This window comes from Tenebrio molitor, chromosome 2 (assembly GCF_963966145.1).
Source record: "Tenebrio molitor chromosome 2, icTenMoli1.1, whole genome shotgun sequence".
Classification (NCBI taxonomy): Eukaryota; Metazoa; Arthropoda; class Insecta; order Coleoptera; family Tenebrionidae; genus Tenebrio; species Tenebrio molitor.
The window spans coordinates 29,085,097-29,092,988 of record NC_091047.1 but is presented as its reverse complement, the minus strand read 5'-3'; positions in this window follow the sequence as shown (position 1 = coordinate 29,092,988).

The following is a 7,892-nucleotide window of genomic DNA, read 5'->3' as shown; positions in this document are numbered from 1 at the left end:
ACCCGATAATTATTGTTTTAACACTTTGATATTTTACGAACTTACGAATACATTTCTGTAGACGATTATTTGATATGAAATTGTAATTTGTTTGACAAAAAAATATTTGTAAAGAGAACACTCAAAATTGATGTTGGTTTCAGCAATTTTTTTAAACTAAAAACACAACATTAATTCTAACGATTTAAATTTATCCCAGTTTGTTACATATGTATGTATTTTTTTTTTGTAACTTAGCCGCGTTAAGTAGTTTACTAAGTAGAAGGAAAGTGTTAATATACAGGATGTTTTCGAAGTTGAGGTACTATACATTATTCTTAAGAATTTTTGCCTAAATATTCAGCTACATATAATGTAACTAGTGGTATGATTATTATCGATGACATTATGAGTGAAATTGAGCTGGAGATTTCACGAGTCCGAAGGACCAGTGAAATGTCCTGCTTCAATTTCACGAATTTAATATCATCGATGATTAATCATACCACGTGTTATATTCGATGAGACAATATAATGAATGAAATACAAAATTATTCATTTATTTGTCAAACTGACAAATTTATTTCGATCGAAAATCGTAACGACGAAAGTAAATAAGATAATAATTTTTTGTTTTTTATTGTCGCTGTGATAGCCATGCAACTAAGGACTTTACGCGTTTTCATTGGATTATTCATGATCACGTGATACATGAATTATATTGTCTTAGTAAAATGTTTATATTAACGGAGATAATTGATTGTATATTTTTATTCTTTTCTAAAATTTTGAGTGCGGTCCTGCCTAAGTCGCTACCCATTTGCAACTGAGATGAGCACAGCAGACTCACATAAGACTCACATAATGACGTCATTGTTCACTTTGTAAAGGACCGCGCATCCAAAGCGTAAACAATGTGGGTAAACAAGTCTCACTAAAGTACACGGTCTGGAAGCGGTGCAGACTGCAGATGATGTGAGAAAACTCACTTGAAACTCACTTAACCCAAGTAAAAGGAACGCATTATATTAAGTGAGTTATGACGTCACAACTGAGAATTTACTGAGTTTCTGTGTAAATGGGAAGTAACTTATTTCTCCGCTGTACTAGATTAATAATAACTGACGTAGCTCAGGATGGTGTGTTTCTGGAAATCGCGCTGCGTACTTTCTGGACGCCGCAGCTGCATTCTGATAACGTGATAAGTGATAACATTGCCCATACATTAGCAACACATCTGTGAGCTCAATATTTTCGTAATGATAGGGCCATTCCGACTAATTAGATTACAACTCTGACAGTATTTTTGATGCTGATTTGATTTTTTTTTTTGTCAATTCTAATTTCTAACAAATCAGCGCAAATTTGAGTAGGACCGGTTTCAAAAATTTCAAAAAAATTAACTTATTTTATCTCCATTGCCATACACATTTTACTAATGTGATTTTGGCTAAAACTCTTTAGAACAACGCATACTATCACATGTTAAAAGGAACGCCTCAACTTCGAAAACACCCTGTATAGTGTGACACAAATAATTTGACGCGTGAGATGTGCAGATGAGGAACCGACAGAATCTCTGTATGACAAAGATAGCTACAGGTATCGTAGTCAGGTATATACACCCTGCGACACAAATCTATTAACTATAAGACCTTCGTTTATCATTGAAGATCAATATATCAGGGCTTGTCATCAGGCTGTATATGATCTCAACGCTAAGAGAAACGGTGAGTTCCGCCAGTGGGAGGGTGGTTTGTCTAGTGCGTATCCATCAGCCAAGAGCCAAACTTTTGTTGACCTGTATTTGTTATCTATAATAATTATTATGATATTTACATGCAAAGTCATATCTGAGCTAAGTCGACGGGTCATAACTTTAATGTCAAAAGTGACAGTGAATTTTCTCCTTTAGACCTATCCCAAATATGAAAGATTACATAGCATTTGTTAATTAAAGTACATACAGGGTGTATTAAAAATGGTACATAATACTTGCATCACATGATTCTATGTTGAAATAAAAGCAAAAACTCTAGTACCAATTTATTGCTAGAACCATTTGCTCATGGAGTTATGGAAATTTGCTTCGATTGTAATGAAGGAATCATTTAAGTATCATCAATAACACTTAATTCAACAAGTAAAATAAATATTCCACCACTAATTTTATTAAATTAAAAAAATCTTTGCTGTCCATAAATTTTGAAGCTATTGCAACATTGCTGACAACTGACATTGGAATTTTTGGATATCTGTTGAGGACACCTTTGAAAATTGACACATACAATTACGAGTATGTTTCCACATCAATAACAGGATCATTTAGTTTTACAGGTAGTTTAGTTGTAACTTCCAAAAGCTCTTGCGCGTTAACGAAAGGCCAAAAGCAAAAACAAAAAATGTTTTCATGTTCCACGATTACCCTAAATTGTGTACCTTCTTTGGTGTCCGACCTTTTTGACACACTCGATATAATTAATGACAGCAAATTTGTTAAATTAAGTACCGTGAGATCATTTAAATTTATAATTAAAGTTGGCTATGACTTTACAATTAGATTGGCAACACCATTGACAACTTCATTTGGTTTGCCAAAGTGGCGTTTCAAAATTCATTACAGAATATGAAACTGCGAGTTAACAGTTGTATCAAATACCTGGCTTGGATACAACTGTTAACTCGCCGTTTCATATTTTGTATTGAATTTTAAAGCGTCATTTTGACAAATCAAGGTGTTGCCAATATAATTTTAAAGTCATCGCCTCCTTTAATTATAAATTTAAATGATCTGACGGCATTTCAAAGCTAATTGGAACAAAACAGACAGTTTATTCAGCATATTCAGTTTTTGTTTCGACAATAAATATTACCATAATTACTATTATTATAAAACTTCTTCAGTATGTTGCTTTACAAAATATTATAAAAAATAACATTTCTTCAAACGACACCTAAAATTTTTAGATACATTTAAAGAGTAATATTCAACAGTAATATCCCACGTAAAGTCGGTACAGGTTGCAAAGAAGCATCTTGCAACCGACATTGAGAAATTTGCCTAATGTAACGATGTTTGCAACGACTGCAACAGTTACTTGTTTGGTGTGCGTCGGGATTCTAGTTACATTTTTTTAACTGTCAAACGCACTGTCAAATTGCTGACTTTTAGGTTATGTGTATTAAACGTTCTCCTTGTAAACGTTATATCAATTTGACAGGGATTTCAAATCTCATGAAAGAAAGAAGCGGCAACGTCGCCAACTATAAATATTGTAAATTACCAGAAATGTTACCAACATAATTTTTTTCCCCTGCTTCTTTGCAACCTGTACCGACTTTACATGAAAATAACCGATTCAATTTTGACGTTTTGTCAAAAGGTTTTGCTTAGAAATATGTCGAGTAAATTTTCCACGGGTGGAAAATTTACGAGAAATATTTCTTAAGCAAAACGTTGCGACAAAAAACGTCAAAATTTAATCAGGTTATTGTCATGCAAGCGGGGTATTCGGAATGATTATTTGCTGAATTATTATGAACAAATAGATTTTATAACGAATTATTTGCAACATCTTTGACAATGATTGCAAAAAACTCAGAAGCGAGTAAATTTTGAGACATAGATATTTACCCGGCTAAATTTTGACGTTTCAAATTTAACCGATATAAAAGCTAGCAACTACAGCTTTTCCTTTTGATTTCACCTCCAAAAGTCATTTATGTACGCAGAATTAATTTATGCGAAGAATACTCGCCATTTTTTTTCCAAACTTATTTCAGAATTGGGTTTTTTTTTTATTAAAAAATATACAGGGTGTTTTTTAAATGCTAGTACAAAAAAAAAGACTGGTAATAGGTGAGCATGAGAAGAACTCGTACTCAAAAAAGTTATCTAATAAAAGTCTTTTCGTTTTAGAAATAAAAATAAATTAAATTTTGGTTAAAATTGTCAGTACGCTACTGAATTAAAGGTAATTAAAAACGTAATTGGGGTTGTCCAGCAACAAATAATTTTTTATTTAATTTTGTTGTACATATTTTTGTTCATACCATTATCTAAAACAGAAAATTTAATATTCAGAAAAACTAACATAGTATTTCCTTTTTCATTGAGACATTTAATTTTTTGGTAATTGTTTACTTCACCTACTTCTGGAATTTTCGCGTTTTTTCTGGCTAGACAGGCTTAGGGCGTCCTCCTAGATCGTTTCCCACCATTCAAACCTTGTGCAAATACTGCAAATGCCCTTTTTTTCTCTCTTATTGCAAGGCAAGGAAAATTCATTTGCACGAGGTTTGAGTGGTGGAAAACGGTGTAGGAGGACGCCCTGAGGCTGTCTAGCCAGAAAAAACGCAAAAATTCCAGAAGTAGGTAAAGTACCCAATTTTTTTTTTTGATAGTTCACTAGAAGATTTAACAAAACTTTTTCTAATTCTAAGACTCAAATCCAATACCTGACGGTATAAAGTCATGTCTGCGTTTAATCGATACGTTTTTATGGTTACAATGTCAAAATTGACAGTAAGACAGTATTTTTTCTCGTTGAGATGTGTCCTAAACACGAAATACCATATGAATCGACCAATTATGCCCTCTCATGCCACTTTTATTACTTAATGAGACCTTCATGGCTATTATACCAATTATTTAACGTTTTTTACTCGTAACGGCAATGTCATAGGTCAAAGATAGTACCCTTCACCTCGGCCATTTAGTCTGTTATTAACTCGTTTCATAAACACTTTCTACGCCTATCCGATACGATGTCATTCTGCCGATAATTATTTAGAATTATGTAGCCCCAGCTAGAAAACCCGAGCCAGATTACATATAATTTATTGTCTTAAAAAATCTAGAAAAGGACAAAGAATCGTGACAACCCTTCGGCAAGCCATTTGATTTTGACAAATCGCGATCACCGGTACTACTGATTAACAAAAACTGATCGAACAACAATGGTTCTTTGTTTTCTGTGAACCAGAACGCCGCAACTCATCAAGACTTAGTGTTTCCTCCTCGTTTGTTTATGCTACCGTCAACAAGTGAAAATTCGAACCATCTGTTTACATTTCTTCTAATGAAAAGAATAGATAAACACACGTGAGCTAAGGTCAAATAGAGATGCCCTCAAGAAGCACTTTCACCATACGACTCGGCTCAATTTTACTGATTTATCAGTAAGCATGAGCCGACTCGACGAGTCCTTGCGGCTTCTTCCTTGAGTACTATTGCACTTTTGTGCGGTACCATTTTAGTATTTTTTGCCTTTTACGATCGCACAAAATGCGACTAAACGCTTGGAGCTGTTGTAAATCAGTAAATCTCTTAATTACCTTACGTTGATTTTTATCACGTCCATCGATGGTGCGTCAAGGCGAGCATCAGCAGTACCATCGATGGTGAATCACGCTTGCAGTAACCGTCGACGGGAAAGTTCGCCCAAATGGACCCATGAAAAAGTAAAAGTTTAATAACTCATTTGCATTACGTCTATTCTTCTGTTTGCTTTATGGGTGCTGCACGACACTGCGTGTGTGGCTTTCTAACCTGGAAAAAAATCGAAGAACGACAAGGCACGTGCAGAAACACAAATGCAGATGGAGTGCCACAAATGAAGGTCAAGACTGGAGAAATTTCGACAATCCATAAATTGGATAATCTTCAGTCATTGTCATTGATATTGTGTAACGATTGTTATGTAAGATGCGAAGAAAAATATTTCCCTTTTTCCAGGAGGTAGCACCCGCCGTAAACGTCGAAGCAAATTATTAATTATTTTATTCCACTTCGTTACAAAACGTTTTATTACGTTGGTATCTATCTCCTTGCTTTTAGCGTTGCGAAACAACACTAGGAAGCACTGGTAGCTCGTCTCTTGACACTCTTTTGTAAGTGGATGGCTGGTTATCATTGTTCAACATCATTGAAACTAGAATGATTGAATCTACTGATAAGGCCACTTTAATTACAAATTCTTTGTGTTGTTGAATGCCGTGTTAATAGCAACACCAACATCCTTATTTGAAGTTGCGGTTTAGGAAAACACAGTCTGTTGCAAATGGATACTGTTTATACAGGGCCTTTGTCATTATTGACTTATCTACTTCATCATTGTTATATAAGTAAGGTCCAATTTGGAAGTTGGTAATGGATTCGAGTCTGATTGGGGTACGTTCTTTTCTTAAAATTAGCATAACCACTAGCGTAACAGTCAATAACGTTCTTGAAATCCTCGGGTATTTGTTAAACCATGTAGAGTGGAGGTCGACGGTAATGAATCCCTAGGGGCAGATCACCGCACCAGAAAATTTCCAACTGTCACTTTTGCATCTGTCACATGACTAACCCATTCAAACTTTGACATTTATGACATTTCTAAGTGTTGACATATAACAAACTACAGCCCACGTTTCTGCCTCCTCGACATATTAAGGTTATTTGGTAGTCCAAAATGTTCAAAACTGTGAATACGAGTATTTTGTTGCGAAATTCTGCGCAGCGTTAAAAAAATAGTGAACTAAAGCGTCGTTTTCATGGTGGCTTTACAAGCGTGGCTCGCTCGGCTTGGAAACCGCTCGACCAATGGGAGCACAGCTTTTAAAAAACGCCGCGGCGTGGCTCGGACTTTGCTAGAATAGGAAATATTTCTATTTTTCAAAGCCACGCTCAGGCTTTGGAAGCTTGCGCATGCGCTCAAACTCTCAACTACATAATCAAATCAGCTGATGTGACAGTTCAACGCTAGCTCGCTCAATAGCGCATGCGCGTTGGTGTGGCTGTCTTGAAGTAGCAAGCCACCATGAAAATGAAGACGACTCTCCTAAAGCCAAGCTAGCCGAGCGAGCCACGCTTGTAAAGCCACCATGAAAACGACGCTTAAGGCCCGGTTTCTCTGGAAACAATTTTATCGGGCTAGTTGGTTAACTCGACGATAAATATCGAGCGTTCAAATGAAATCCTCGGCTGGAAAGGCGTTGGAAACCGTCAATTGTTGTGTTTTTTAAAGCGTAGATTAATTGGAGCATATTGACAGCTAACCTAAAATTTAGAGCCAAAAAAATCTTTATTTTTTTCCTTTCTTTGCAATGTTTTACATTAAAAATGGAATAACTTAACAATTCCTACTCTCGAAGCAAATATCAAAGGACACCCTTTGCTGAAAACAAACATGTTCAATTATGTCCCGATTAAACATAAACAAATGTCATTCGTGTCAAACGACGAACGGCGGGAAATTCAATCTTTACACTGTTCTAAACGGTTTAATTTTTCCAACGCCTACTCAGCCCAGGATTACATTTGAACGCGCGATACAATGTGATTGGTTACTTTCTAGCGTTTCTATAGCAACGGTTTAACCGGCCAGTTAGTTATTGCACTGTTCCAGAAACCAGGCATAAATCATTTAAATTTAATTAAGCTGGTGATAAGATCCTGTTTTGTTATGTGTTTGTCTCCAGGTCACTTAAGTCAGTTTTAGTTGACTTAAGCCTACCTAAATGAAGAGCTTTGTTCGATTTTCCCCATGATCCACAATTCGTTAAATCAAAATTGACTTACCTTTTTTAATGAGGACCGCGAAGAGACCATGGACCGATTGGCATGGGTGGAATTCGACGATAATTTTGGACTTCGGTGCCACTTCAATTAAGTGGGTTTCACGACACGAGACGATGGTTACGAAACTATGTGTTTTCACTAAGACGGTCAAATTCGAAGTCTCTCTTTCTTCCAAAAATGTCCCTCACCGGTAGGGGAGGTTTCGTCAACCCCGATTTTGCACGAAATTGTGAATCGGTTAACGCGCAATAACCAATGACAGAGGGTGCAACTATTTTCGAATTGAAATTTTAAAACTAAATTAAACTATGCGCTAAAACTAAACCGAACAAAACCAAACAAAAATGAA